At 34.9% G+C, this 16,023-nt stretch overlaps 2 long non-coding RNA genes across 3 annotated transcripts in view; one reads left to right on the forward strand and one right to left on the reverse strand.

Annotated features, from left to right (window-relative positions):
- The window catches only part of LOC123386579, a 36,641-nt gene extending 27,543 nt beyond the window's left edge, over positions 1-9,098 (forward strand). Inside the window, exon 2 of the long non-coding RNA XR_006600665.1 lies at positions 8,561-9,098. This is a non-coding gene — a long non-coding RNA (uncharacterized LOC123386579). The remainder of the gene's footprint in view (positions 1-8,560) is intronic.
- The window catches only part of LOC109501538, an 89,375-nt gene that overhangs the window by 46,058 nt on the left and 27,294 nt on the right, over positions 1-16,023 (reverse strand). The gene's annotated exons all lie outside the window — the stretch shown is intronic.

Raw genomic sequence — 16,023 nt, forward strand, 5'->3', positions numbered from 1 at the left:
CTGTTTCTGTGGATGACACATCATCACTACCATGGGAAGAATGAGTTCCAGACCAACTCTCGGTTGGCACAAGCATAATTAGTTTTGACTTCCCCAAGGAACAAATTCTCAGCACCAGGTAGATGAATTAGCTCACACACTATTCTTTCCTAGACTCTAGAGAATGATTTTTCATTTTCTCCTGTTGGAAAGACTCCTGAAAGAAACCTGTTTTGGGTGTTTTGTTTTGTTTTTTTGCTTGTTTTGTTTGGTTTGTTTCTTCTGAAGTAGTTTACAAAATTTACTTGAGGGCTACAAATAGGCATTAGACTAAGCTCCACCATGTAAATACTGTATTTTCAAAATACAATTGGCAATTTCTCCCTTCTCCTTCCTGCCCTTCAATATCACAGCAGTTAAATCTATATACCTTCATGTATCTTCACATTTGTTTTCTTCTCTTAAATCAAAGGTAGTTTCCCTTCTCTATTCAAAGACCAACTCTTTCCCGTGTGAGCAAGGTCCCACCACGTCTGTCATCTCAGGGACCTCACTTCATTACTAATCTCTAATTCATGCTTCTTCACCCTCTCCCTGAAGAGGATCCTTCCCATGAGCACTTAAGAATCAGTGTTTCCCATATTTATTTAAAAAAAAAACCAAACCAGTCCTGGACCTCTATCATTCCTACTCACCCTACTCTACTTCATAACCAAATTTTAGAAGGCATATTTCCATTCACTCAAAAACAAGTTGAATGGTTGCTTTGTACAAAGTACTATTTATTGTCTATTATGTGTCAGGTACTATTCAAGGCTCTCAGTGAGAAAAACTCACAACGACAACAGGAAATGATAGGAAATGGAATAAGGTGAATAGAGGACAGCAGCTGATAGAGGATTTAAACTGCAGTTTAAGTAGGGTGGTCTAGTAAGTCCTCATTGAAATGGAAATTTCTAAAATTCTTATTTCTTTCTGTTTTGAGTTTTTGGTTTCCTTACGTTTTGCTGAATCACAGGGATTGAGGGTTCCGTTACGCATATTCCTCGCTTTATGACATAATATCATTAGTGGGCCCTGCTTCCACTGCTTGTGGTTTAATTTCATTTTATTTTCTTCTCAGCTCCACTGAAAACAGATACTCTGATGTGTTTGGGATGTTTCCTTGGACATGTGTTTGTGTGTATAAATGGGGGGAAGGAGGGAGAGAATAGAAGGAGGGAGAAAGGGAGAATTAGTATATACAGCTGCTTTGTATACTTGTTTCAAATTTCCATCCCTGATTTTCTTCTGTGAGTTCTATCTATAAAATGTGTTAGAAATTATTGAATATGTAGACATATATGTACAGTTCAAAGAATAATATAATGAATATCCATGAATCTATTATTTGGTTTAAGAAATAGAGAATTAGTAGGAATCAGAAGTCCCTATACCTAAATTCTTCAATTCTCCTAAATTCTTCAATTTGTCCATTTTCCATGCAACAAGGGAACCATTACTCTGAGGTTTATACTAATAATTCCCTTACTTTTATTTATATACTTGGGCAAACATGTTTATACAGTATATTGTATATCTTTGCCTGTTTTTGAAATTTAAGTGGAAACAAGGATATTATTCTTGTATCACTTGCTTCTTTTGTGGTTTAAGTGTTTAAGGTAGTAAACTTCTCTTTATCAATATTTTTACTAGGTTCTGCCACATATTCTTACTTTCATTTAGTTATAATGTATCTTAACTTCCCTTGTTTATAAGTATGTTTTAAAAATATCCAAATGTTTAGGGGCGCCTGGGTGGCGCAGTCAGTTAAGCGTCCGACTTCAGCCAGGTCACGATCTCGCGGTCCGGGAGTTCGAGCCCCGCGTCGGGCTCTGGGCTGATGGCTCAGAGCCTGGAGCCTGTTTCCGATTCTGTGTCTCCCTCTCTCTCTGCCCCTCCCCCGTTCATGCTCTGTCTCTCTCTGTCCCCAAAATAAATAAAAATAAATAAATAAATAAAAATATCCAAATGTTTAGAATTTTTCTAATTTTGCTTTTTGATTTCTGTGGTCATTTATTTCTAAATTTTACTGAGATTAGAAAATAAGTGCTATGTGATATTAATCTTTTAAATTTTGGTGATGCTATCTTAATGACTAAACACAATTTTCAAAAGTTCCATGTATATTTGAAAATAATGAGCAAACTGGAACAATAAAGCAAATATTAATGGGCATAAAGAAATTGATAGTAATACAATAATAGAAGGGACTTTAACACTCACATGTATCGATAGATCATCCAAACAGAATATCAATAAGGAAACAATGTCTTGGAATGACCCATTAGACCAGATAAACATGACAGATATATACAGAACATTCTACCCCAAAACAACAGACTACACATTTTTTTTTTCATGAGCACATGGAACATTCTTGAGAATAGATCATATGTTAGGCCATAAAAAGCCTTAATAAATTTAAGACTGAAATCATACCATGATCTTTTTCTATCCTAACAGTATGGAATTAGAAATAAATCACAAGAAAAAAAGCTGGAAAAATACAAACATATGGAGACTAAACAACATGACAGTAAACAACCAATGTGTCAATAGAGCAAAGAAGAAACTAAAAAATACAAGGAGATAAGTGAAAATGAAAAAGTCCCAAAATCTTTGGGACACAGCAAAAGCAGCTCTAAGAGGGAAGGATATAGTGATACAGCCCTACCTCAAGAAACAAGAAAAATCTCAAATAAATAATCTAACCTCACACCTAAAGTAACTAGAAAATGAAGACGAAACAAAGCCCAGGTGAGTAGAGGAAAGAAAATAATAAAGCTCAGAGCAGAAATAAATGACATAGAGACTTAAAAAATAGAGAAAAATCAATGAAAACAAGAGCTGGTTCTTTGAAAAAATAAAGTTAATAAACCCTTACACGGACTCATCAAGAAAAAAGAGAAACAAGAGAGAAGAACTAACATCACAGAAATACAAACGACTATAAGAGAATACTATGAAAAACCATATGCCAACAAACTGGACAACCTAGAAGAAATTGATAAATCCCTAGAAACATACAATCTTCTAAAACTGAACAGAAAGAAATACAAAATCTGAACAGACTGATTACAAATAAAGAAATTTAATCAGTAATTTAAAAACTACCAAAAAATAAAAGTCCAGGAACAGACAGATTCACCGGGGAATTTTATCAGACATTTACACAAGAGTCAATACCTATTCTTCTCAAACTATTCCATAAAAGTAGAAGAGGAAGGAAAGCTTCCACATATATTCTACAATGTCAACATTACTCTGATATCAAAACCAGACAAAGACACACCAACAAAAAACTACAGGCCAATCTCCCTGGTGAACATAGATACAAAAATCTTCAATAAGATATTAGCAAATCACATACAACAATACATTAAAAGATCATTCACCACAATCAGGAAGGATATATTTCTGGAATGCAAGGATGGATCAATATTCACAAATCAATGTCATATACATTAACAAAAGAAGGATAAAAATCATACCATTTCAATAAATGCAAAAACAAAAACAAAAAAAAACACTTTTAACAAGATTCAGTATCCATTCTTGATAAAAACTCTCAACAAAATGGGGTTAGACAGCAATAGCACTGCTAGGAATTTACCCAAGGGATACAGGATACATAGGGGCACTTATACTCCAATGTTTATATCAGCACTTTCAACAATAGCCAAATTATTGAAAAAGCCTAAATGTCCATCAATTGACAAATGGATAAAGAAGATGTGGTTTATATATACAATGGACTACTACTTGGCAATGAGAGAGAATGAAATCTGGCCATTTGCAGCAACATGGATGGAACTGGAGAGTGTTATGCTAAGTGAAATAAGTCAGGCACACAAAGACAGATACCCTATGTTTTCACTCATATGTGGATCCTGAGAAACTTAACAGAAGACCAGGGGAGAGGGGACAGGGAAAAAAAAAAAAAAGGTACAGAGAGGGAAGGAGGCAAACCATAAGAGACTCTTAAATACTGAGAACAAACTAAGAGTTGATGGGGGTGGGGGAGAGGGGAAAGTGGGTGATAGGCATTGAGGAGGGCACCTGTTGGGATGAGCACTGGGTGTTGTATGGAAACCAATTTGAAAATAAATTACATATTAAAAAATTAAAAAATAAAATGTTTATGTCTATGTTAGAAAAAAAATGGGGTTAGAGGGAATACCTCAACATAATAAAGGCCATACATGAAAACCCACAGTGAACATCATCCTCAATGATGAAAACTGAGACAAAGACGTCTACTCTTGTTACTTTTATTCAACATATTACTAAAAGTCCTAGCCACAGCAGTAAGAAAAAGAAATAAGAGGCATCCATATTGGTACAGAAAAAAATGAAACTGTCACCATTTGCAGATGACGATCTATACATAGAAAATCCTATGTATAGGATCCTATGTATAGGCTCCACCAAAAAACTATTAGAACCGATAAACAAATTCAGCAAAGTGGCAAGATACAAAATTAATACCCAGAAATCAGAAGTGTTTCTATAGATTAACAAAATGGTAACAAAGAGAAACTAAAAACCCTAGCATTTATAATTGTACCAAAAATAAAATATTTAAGAATAAACTATAGTCAAAGACATGCACTCCAAAAACTATAAAACACTTACGAAAGAAAGTGAAGGTGATAGTAAGAAATGGAAAGATATTCCATGCTCATGGATTGGAAACAATATTGTCAAAATGTCATAAAAAACAGTATTGTACTGGTATAAAAATAGACACATAAATCAAGAGAACAGAATAGAGACTCCCAAAATAATTATACTGTCAACTAATCTATGACAAAGGAGGCAAGAACAAACAATAGGGAAAAGATAGTATTTTCAATAAAGTAGTATTACTATTATTTTATTATTTACCCACATATTTATCAATATCTTTACAATCTTTTTTTTTCTCTTCATTCCAATATACTATTTGGGATTTTTTTTCATGCTTGAACATCTCATTTACAATTGCTTTAGTGAGAATCTTTTGGCTTTCATTGGTGCTATTAAGAAGTTGGTCACCTGGGTGGCACCTGGGTGGCTCAGTTGGTTAAGTGTCTGACTTCAGCTTAGGTCATGATCTCATGGTTTGTGGGTTTGAGCCCTGCATCAGGCTCTGTGCTGACAGCTCAGAGCTGGGAGCCTGCTTCAGATTCTGTGTCTCCCTCTCTCTCTCTGCCCCTCACCTGCTCACACTGTCTCTCAAAAATAAACATATATTGAACAAAATTTTTTTTAAAAAGTCATTCCTCAATGTAATTGCCATTCTTGTTAAGAACTTGCCTTATTTGTTTCAATTTTGTTATAATTTTTTAGGAATAAATTTATTTTTATTTTTATTACCTAAGTTTCACTCAACTTTGTGTCTGTTAGAGTTGATGACTTTTAACAAAATCTTCAACCAATGCCTGTTTAAATACAGCTGCTGCTTCATGTTATCTCATTCTGGATCTTCAATAAACTGTATATTAGACCTTGTTATTTTATCATCTTTAACTCTTAAGTTCTTACAGGTTTTTTTGTTTTTTTGTTTTTTTCAACGTTTTTATTTTTATTTTTGGGACAGAGAGAGACAGAGCATGAACGGGGGAGGGGCAGAGAGAGAGGGAGACACAGAATCAGGAACAGGCTCCAGGCTCCGAGCCATCAGCCCAGAGCCTGATGCGGGGCTGTGGGCTCAGGGACGGTGAGATCGTGACCTGGCTGAAGTCGGACGCTTAACCGACTGCGCCACCCAGGCGCCCCAAGTTCTTACAGTTTTATATCACCATTTCTACCTTGTTTTATGAACAATTTCTGCAAGCATAACTTCCAGTTTTCTCTAAATTTAACTAGCTCTTCATTAGTTATTTTACTTTACCAGTATGTTTTCTCAAATTTCTAGAATATTGTTTTTTTTCAAATTGTCTTTGCATTTTTGAGTCTTCCTATCTTGCTTATATTTGCACACCGCTCAATTTCTTTGAACAGTCTAGGTAAATTTATCTCTCATGATTTCAGTATTTTATATTTGAGAGTCAGATATTCTTTGCTCTTTTTCATTGTTTTTCACTCAATGACTTATTTCCATGTGTTTTATGATTTTTGAATGTAAACTGTTTATTTTCTTTAGAACATCTTAAACTTTTGAAACCACATTCCTCTAAATAGATTTCACCTTTACTTTTGCAACTTGGCTTTCAACTAAACCAAAATGATGCTGAAGTGAATTTTAATCCTAACCTTTCACAGACCACACAGGTAGTATTAATTGGGGTTATAAACTTATTTGAGGGCTGCCTTCTCACATGAATACTCAAGGAGATTTTTTGTTATCTTTTTGATAGCATTTAAATCTGAAAAAAATGATTTTTTCACATCTTCTGCATAATTGGTTTATTTTTGATACTTAATATATTGTCCATTTAGGCCCTAGTTTTATGATGAGGTCTCCAGGTAGAATCCTAATCCCAGAAGCACCTCAAATCCTTATCATTTGTCTTTTTTCCATTTCAGCTATCAGGGTAGAAATTCAAGATTCCTTGAGCTGAGCTGAAGTGCTTAGGGCAAAATTAATCCTTGGTGTTTAGTTATCTTACTGAATGTCTGCTTTTGATTTTTGGCTTAAAATTTTTCTGCATGCTAATTCTGCATACTAATGTGTTTAAACTAAAACATTTAAAAATATATTTTTATTCAGCATTTTTCCCACTGGGAAATTTATTCAGATAACTTATCCTGTCATATACTAAAAACTAAAAGTATTATTTTAATTTTTTTCTTATTTGAGTTAGTCATACATTTTAAGGTCAATCCATGTTGTTATCTCTCTTAAATGTCTTCTAATTGGAATGTTTTCCACAGTGGGATGGAACATCTGGATATCCATATGGGAAAAAAAAAATGACTGTCTTTCATTATACACAAAAATTCACTAAAAATTGGCTATAGGTCTAGATGTAAAATCTAATAATATAAAGTTTCAAGAATATAGAATATTATCTGTTACCTTGGGGTACATTAAGATTTCTTAGGATACATAAAACACAAACTATAAAATTGAAAAAAAATAGATTTAATTAAAATCAAGACCTTCTGCTATTTAAAGATACTAATAAGATATTAATGGCATTTTACCCTATTCTTATTCCTCCCCATGGAAATGAGCTAAGTTACCTGGGTAGTTGATGACAACCGTGGGTCATCATTTCTCACATAAGTGGTGCTAATTTTTCTGAAGTCCTAGCACAGGAATTTGGTCCTTTTTTCTGTCTTTTAATTATTCTCCCCAAGCAGGGCAGGTCCAAGAACTGAGTCCATTTGTGCTTTACAGATTCAAATGTGCCTTCAGATCAGAAAGAGAATTAGCAGGACCATTTGATCCTCACATTAGGCTTTGTCTTTATAATTCAGTTTTTATCAGTAATAAAGATGATATTTTGATCTTCCCTTGTGCCTCAATTATTTATTTTAGTTATTAAATTATTAGAGTGGGGCAGAGGATGCATTTGGGGAGCTTCCTTTAAAGATGCATATATATATAGGGGCACCTGGTGGCTCAGTCGGTTTAGGCGTCCGACTTCGGCTCAGGTCATGATCTCGCAGTTGGTGGGTTCAAGCCTGCGCTCTGTGCTGACAGCTCAGAGCCTGAAGCCTGCCTCAAATTCTTTGCCTCCTCCTCTCTCTGCCCCTCCCATGCTCATGCTCTGTCTCGCTCTCTCAATAAGTAAATGTAAAAAAAAATTTTTTAATAAAAATGCATATAATAGATTCTTAAACAGCAATTTAAAAGCATGAACTTGAGATACACACTAAAATAAATTTCAAAAATGCAAGTTTGAAAAGAAGGAAAAGGTTACTAAACATTACATTATGATACTATTATAAAGTTTTAAAGCATAAAACTGCTATAGATTTTTCGTACATAATCATGTTGTAAAATTATGAAACTATCCATGATAATGATAAACATTAACTTCGTAGTGGTTGTTTCTTCTGGGAGAGGAAAATAGGAGTACCCAGGAACTTCCATTTCATCAAGAGTGGTCTATCTGTTCATTAACGGTGGTTCTGATCTATCAAGATTTGACCAAAAAAAAGTTTCTGCATACATGATTTCATATTCTTGTATGTTTAAAATATTTCAGAGTAAAAAATAAAGTTAAAAAAAAAAAACATTAATAGTATCAACTAATTCCCTTGCTCAAAACTTTGCAATACCTGCTCATTCTACTCCAAATAAAATCTAACACCAATGTTCAACTGGGTAGAATAATCAGACATATCAAATAGGATGGCAATATAAGTCCATTCTAGAATATCAGAGTGAGTAATACCTTACAAGCCATCAGAGTCAACATTTTTCCTATCTAAATAATTACCTAAATCAGAATCTCCAGGCATATAGCCCCAGGAAACTGTTCTTTTTTGGTGGTGGTGTTGTTGTTGTTACTGATGTTTTGTTTTGCTTTGTTTTGTCTTTAATTCCCCTAGAAGTTTCTGATAATTTGCCAGGTTATAACTACTGATTTCTTCCATTTTACAGAAAAGAAAGCTGAAGCTGAAAGTAAGAAACGTACAGAGAAGAGGAGCAAAGCAAATTCATTCTTACTGAGCACCTGTAATGAACTGAATGCTGTACTAGGGTCCTACGTTTCATTAAACATACACTTCACCTAGCAACCATGAGAAGTAAATGTTTTAGCTTTACTTTTTTAATTTGAAAATAATTATACTGAATTTTTAAAATATAATGCATGCTGTTTATAAAAACACTTTTAATGTAGAAAAATACAAATTAGAATAGTTTGTATTGATTATTTTCTATTCCCACCCTGGATAAACACTTAGAATTTTGAGTAAACACCTTTTTGCCATGTGTTTATACATATACAAATTGTGTATATGTGTACATATATATGTATATGTAAATATACAAATTGTGTAAATAAATTTGTACAATTATTTTCACTTGGGATCAAATGATGAATGCAGTATTCTAACATTTTTTTGCTAAAAGAAAAATGTGTCAAATGTGCCCATAAACATCTATCATGGAAGTAAATATAAGTATCTTTATCCTAGTGAATGAAAATTTGAAGTTTTGGTGATTTTTTTTTTGTTTTAAAATATATGATCATCACCTTTGTGCATCATCTATAATTCAAAGATCAACAGGTGTCAACTTTCATCTTAAAATCTATACATAATTGATTCAACTTATATTCCACAAATTGTGGATCATTTAGTGCCTCTCCAAGGATTTCTATATATTCAGAAGGGGTGCTTACTTTCATCATTACTGGTGGGTTGAGTTCCTGCTTCCACTGACTTGGTTTAATGATCATTTCATCACTCTGCTTATATTTTTTCTCTTCGGAGTCAAACTCCTCTTCCTGAATATCTTCCAAAAATATCCTAACACACAAGTTGTCTTTGTGTGAGGCATCAAAGATTTGGGGAGATCAAAGGAAGTGTATCATAACGAGGCAAACAAGTCCACATTTTACATTATGTTTTCATGTTGTTAAAAATGCTCCTGCCATTTTAAACTCAGGTTCCAACTTCCCATCATGCCACTCCTTCAATTGTTTTGAGTTCTATCCCTCACCCTCATATTACTGTTGGTTCCTGTTGTTAACAGATGACTTTCTCATTGTGACCTTGCCCCTAACCTCAACTTGAAAAAATTATACTATTTTCTATCAGACAGTTCTTTTTCTTAAAGGATAGGGGATCACTAGGGCGCCTGGATAGCTCAGTCGGTTGGGCATCTGACTTCAGCTCCAGTTGTGATCTCACAGTCTGTGAGTTCGAGTTCAGTGTTGGGCCCAGTGCTGACAGCTCAGAGCCTGGAGCCTGCTTGGGATTCTGTGTCTCCCTCTGTCTCTGACCCTCCCCAGCTCACTCACACTCTCTCTCAAAAATAAGTAAACATTAAAAAATTAAAAAAAAAATAAAGAATAGGGGATTACTTTCAAAATTGGTAGGACTATGTCTTTTGGGTTAATTTTCACCCTGATACCTATTTTATTTTGGCTCTTGAATGCTTAGCTTCTTAGGGAAATTTCTTAGGAATTTCTTGTATCAATGGTATTCATCTTTTACATTTTGATACACATTACCAGACTACCATTCTGAAAATTTGAACCAAGCCTTATAATATTTTTTCAGGTGAGCATCAAAGAAGTAGATTCTATTGAACTAGCTACAAAGCTGATAATATAGTAGATGGGATATTCAAAATCAGCCTTTTCTCTTACTTTTACATTCATAAATATTATTGATATTTATGACCACCTTAGATATAAGTATTAATTAGGGTAACATGTAAATGTAGAAGACCTCAATGTATCTAAATACTAAATAAGAAATTACACATTTTCCACATCATTACTACAGGTGTTGTGACTGCACTAGAGTATTCCTATTTCTCTACTTTGGTCTTGTAATGCATAACTGTACCATTCTTGCGCCGCCTATCACATTGAAACAAAAACAGTTCTAGACACATGGATAAAATCTACCACATACCCTATAAGCTTGTTTTGGTCCTTTCCTAAAATCTATACATTGTCCCATAACATCTTGAAGATACCTTTGCAAAGAAGTTACTTCACTTTTCTACACACTGGTTCTATATTAGTTCCTGCACAAAATTATTCATCTTGCATTTGAAAAATCAGTTGAAAACAGTACCTCATTAGTGGAAAGAGCTCAGTCTTTCTAGTTCAAACACATAAGGTTCAAGTTTTATTACTTTTAATGTTTTATTTATTTTTGAGACAGAGAGAGACAGAGCATGGGCAGGGAGGGGCAGAGAGAGAGTGAGACACAGAATCTGAAGCAGGCTCCAGGCTCTGAGCTGTCAGCACAGAGCCCAACGCAAGGCTTGAACTCACAGACTGAGAGATTATGACCTGAGCTAAAGTCGGATGCTCAACCGACTGAACCACCCAGGCACCCCCATAAGGTTCAAGTTTTGAGTCTCTAACTTATTAGCTATGTACTATTGTGAAATTAACTAACTCTCTGAACCGGTTTCTTGGTCTATAAAATAAGGTAATGGTATCAGTAAGATTTTTGTAAAGATTAGGCAACAATAGGTCAAAACCAATGTGAATGTCTTTGCCATTCAATACACATCAATTTCCTCTCTTATCTTACCCTTTATGTTTACTATTAACTGCTTCTTTTAACAATCAATAAGTCCATTAAACATGGAACAAAATACTTTTTAGGGAGTTAATATTGTGATAGAGTAGAAATAGCATATGACTGAAGTCAAATACATCTAGGTTTGAATAGTGAGTCTGCCACTTCTTAGCTCTGTAACTTTGAATAAATTATTTAACCTTTTGTAAGTCTGCTTCTGACAGAGCTAATAAAACCTCACTCCTAAGGTTGTCATCAGGCTTTAACCTAAAATTTGCCCAGAGAAAACTATACAGAGTTGCCTACTTATTCCAATTGAATGGATGATGTAGATTCTCCTCTGTTTTGTTTAGAGTGGTTGTCAACTGAGACCTAAAAATATCAAATTACTATGGTCTAACAAAATATCAAGTCCATAAAATATGTACTTGCAATTTTCATGTGATTGTCTATGTATCTCAGGAACAAAAAACAAATTTTTTTATTTCACAGTAAAGACACTTCTATGCAGTTACAGATGAGCCAATAAATCAGGAACTAAGCAGTGACATCAACATTTTATTTTGGGGACCTGTCCTCTGACACATTGGTCAAAACATTATGCAATCCCTTACCTAAGATACTAAAGTAGTCAAGACAACTGATTTGCAACCTCATTAAAAACAGGCAAGAATAAAGTAAAATAAGATGTTTGAAAAGGAAATTGGTAGTATAAATGTCTTTCCCCTTTTTGTTGAAATAAAGCAAATTATCTCTAGTGGTGCCACATACGGAGTTCTCATCACCATCTGCTCACTTGGGAGTCACATTCTCATGGGACTAACAGAACTTTGCTTTTCGTTTTGTTAAGAGAGGCATAATCTATTAAATGAACAAGATTAAAAATGATTAGTATATAGGGAGCATACCTTCATTGCTGAGCTGTTTTAAGAGGGGATGTGTGCGTGTGTTTCATCTTTCTCCTGAAACTCCACTATCAAATACCATTCGCTATGAAAACCAACAATGTCTTCGTCTCTGCCTTAGCCTTTGGGACTTGGTCTTGAATCCCCAAAGAGCCTATAAAGAGTGCCCGTTGTCTAGACGGATGGAGAGCAGGTGTGCAAGTGCTATTCTCACGGGTACTTTATTCTCCAGCTGAAAAGTGCTCAATCTGGTCTTGTGTCACTGGTGCAAACCCGTAAAATCTGAGAGTGTAGGTTCTGTGTTCATGGAAAATGATTTAAGCCAAGCAATTAAGTCTGGAATGATGACAATAGCCTGGATCTCAAAATTGGTATGCTGTCAACTTTGAGGTCCTCACAAAGCTGATAGTCATTAATATCAACGATAGGTTTATGTTGACTAGTTCCTCCCTTGCTATGACAAACTAGTTAGGGCCTCAGTGAAAACAACAAAGTGACCCTAGAAACAAGATCATTAAAGCAGATGACAGGAAGAGCTACTATTTATTTCTAAGCAGTAGTCAAAGAAAAACTGCCAAGAATTTTCAGAAATGAGTAGCTTGTTTTGCCTAATCTCAGACCACCTACTGAAACAATGTTTTTTAATTGCTAAATTGTAGAATTTATTCTTATTTTTTGTTTCTTTAATGAGGAATCCAAGACTTGCAGAAACCAGAAAATGACTAATGATATATTATTTGTGAAATATAACTTAATGATTTTACTTTGAGTGGATTTATATCTTATCAGATATACTAAGATTATTTGACTTCAAAATTTACATTCCTTGTTTGTGACTCAGAAAAGTTAAGTTGAACTACATAAATCCCTCCCTCTCTGAAGAATTTTTACCATGAAGTACATCAGTACAGCCAGGCAGAAAATAAATGTAACTAGAAAACTGGAAAACAATCCAAATACATTATTGTGTGACTTAATTTTTGGAACATAACAGGTAAGAAAAAATCTTTTGAATAAGGAGTTGTTATGTTATATTAGGGTCCTAAGACAACCATCAAAAATTGAGTTAGCAGTAAAAACAATTTAGAAGGTTTTGGAAGATATCCAGAACCATGTGGAAGGCCAGAGAACAGGTCGCCCAAATCAAAGGGAGGCTGGGTGGCTGGAACTTCAGGCAAATCATGCCACACCAGTAGGCCAACAGGATCACATGTTTGCCCCAAGGAGCACTGGATGCACAACTTGCCTCACTAGCACAACTCCTGCTGAGCTCTGGACATCACTCTTGCAACTCTGAACGCTCTGGTTACTTCACTCCTAGAAACTGAAGTAGTGAAACTTCACTACTTCCAACACCACTGCCCCCAAAGGAATTTGCCACGGTCTCTGCATAGGGTGCTGAGAAAGTAAGTATGCAGTTTTTTGGGTTTTTTTTTTTTTTTTTTTTTTTAGATTCTATAGCAGGAGACAATGAACTCTTCTTTCCCCATAAAAACCAATACCCACTTCATCATCCTTGCACATATGAAGGTCATGGTTTTTTTTTTAAACTTTAAGAATTACTCCTTTGTAACAAAATGCAACCATTGTTCATAGAAATCCAAGCATGCTTACCCTCTCAACAAATGAAGCACCTCAATTCTTTGTTAGGTGGCACCCAATTCCAAGTTTGGAATTTGAGGGTGATGTCTATTCCTCCTCTAGTTCCATCAAGACACTGATTCAATATCATACCAACTATGGAAAAAATCATAAAGTTAATAACTATCCCAATATGTGCCTATATACAATGACACAGGAAAAAAATATAAAGGTATGCATATGCACACATACACATATATGTTGTGCATAAACTTAAGTGCACAGCCAGGCACATGAATACATAGATACATCTGCATATATGTATACATATAAACATACACATATAAACACAGAGGCAGTAATCTTTATTTCCACAGTTTGTCAGGGGTCTTAGCTGCATATATGAGTTCCCTTTTCTACTTTACATTCTAAGTTCCTTTAATTCTGATGTACATTTCAGTTGGCTGGGATCTAACCCTCTTGTACTATTCTTCAAAATTAGCAGACATAGCAATAAAAGGAAGCATCCACAAAGATTTCCTGTGTCCACTCATAGCCCTCTTCATCCCCACTAAATAGCAGCAATCCCATCTTTCCCTAATAGTAAGGATCAATTACCCAACCAACATCCCAAATCTGCTTTTGTTTATTCAGCCAATGGTGTGAAAAATCCCCAAATGATAGCTGGCAGTTTTATTTTCCAATTCAGTAGAAACATGGTATGCCATTTGGTTAAAAGGAAAACAATAGAGCCAAGAATCTTGGGAACAGAAAACAAAAAATATTTTGCGAGTGGGGTGATAGGAGAAATTCCCCATGTCCACCTTTTTATTCTCTGACTCCTAGATCATGTCTACAAAAGAAATAGTATAATTATATTGGTCATTGGTTTAGAACATATACCGTTGCCCGCAGGACAGCATCCCAACCTCACAAAGCATTGTTTCCAGATGGTGAAATACAGGAGTCTTTCACAAAGCATTCAGCCATTTCATAAGGCCAGATGCTTATAGGAAATGGAGTCTTTGTAAGAACAGCAGATTTACAGGCATCTGCTCTAGGCCTTGAATCTTTAATTGTAAAATGAGGAGAATACATGTGGTATGAAATATGATAATGGTATATAAAGCATTAAGGAGTCCACTGATAATAGTGCTGGAAACAAACTCACATTTAGAATAAGTATCTTCAAAGGAGAACAAATTGGAATAAATGCTTCCACCCATGAAGAAAGCATTCCATTTTAATCAACCAGCCATCAGGTAACTAGCTAGTTGCCCTGAGAACACGGAAACTCCTGGTAGGTTGTACTGCTTGCGAAGGGAAAAGTCAGCGATGGCAGTAGCTGAGTCAGTCTTAGTGAAAGCAAGTCATTTTGTCCATGCAAAGCCCATGCAAATAATTTACCCTTAAGAACATGACCCTTTTCATCAAGACCCTCTTCTACTAGGAGACACAATAATAGAGGAGTTTCTTTGCATTTGGAGGCAAAGTCTATTACATGGAGGTATAAATACAATACTTTATCTTTGACCTGAAAGGCTATCACTTTTGATTAGGTCCAGAGCAAGAGAAGGAGTTCTACTTACTTAGTCCACACTGCCATGTCTGACATCGTTCAACTCAGAATTTCTGCTACTCTGCCATGAACCCACTGGCACAGACTGAGAAATGAGGCTGACGGACATCTATAGAACTTGTCAATAAGTGTGGGCTTTTTGGTCAACACTCACATGGGACATATTCTAGGAGTTTTACCTCTATAGCTCTTCCTAAAAATTCAGGAGTCACAAACTTAAGATTTGTATGTATGCTTGATTTAGACCATCATCTCTCCTTTGTCTGAAAAAGAAAAATGATGGTTACCAGAGTGGGGGTGGGCAGGGGAATGGGTTAAATAGGTGATGGGGAACCAGGTATGGAAATGTTAAATCACTAAATTGTAAACCTGAAACTAATATTATACTGTATGTTACTAACTAGAATTTAAATTAAGACTTTAAAAAAAGAAAGAAGAAAAAAAAAGTTATTTTACTTTTTTTTTTTTTTTTTTTTAGCACTAGCCAAATATCCCTTCTTCATAATCTATTATGGTCACAATTCCATGGGCTCTAATGCATCCATGGTCCATTTCCCACTGGTGTCAGAATACCATGAAGATAACATTTACAAGAAGTGAAATTAACTATTCCTTCTTAGTTGTCTCATCATGGAGAATACCTCCATGAAATCATAAGTGAATAAGCTGAATAAGAACTGGCAAGGCAGCATATATAGGAAGGCAAGAAGTAGTAAGTAACTGGTTTATGCAACTTACTTGTTTTTCTACAGGAAACTTTTTTTCCCTCCTCACTTTTACTTGTTGGTG

The sequence above is a fragment of the Felis catus genome, chromosome B4 (assembly GCF_018350175.1).
Source record: "Felis catus isolate Fca126 chromosome B4, F.catus_Fca126_mat1.0, whole genome shotgun sequence".
In the NCBI taxonomy this organism is placed as follows: domain Eukaryota; kingdom Metazoa; phylum Chordata; class Mammalia; order Carnivora; family Felidae; genus Felis; species Felis catus.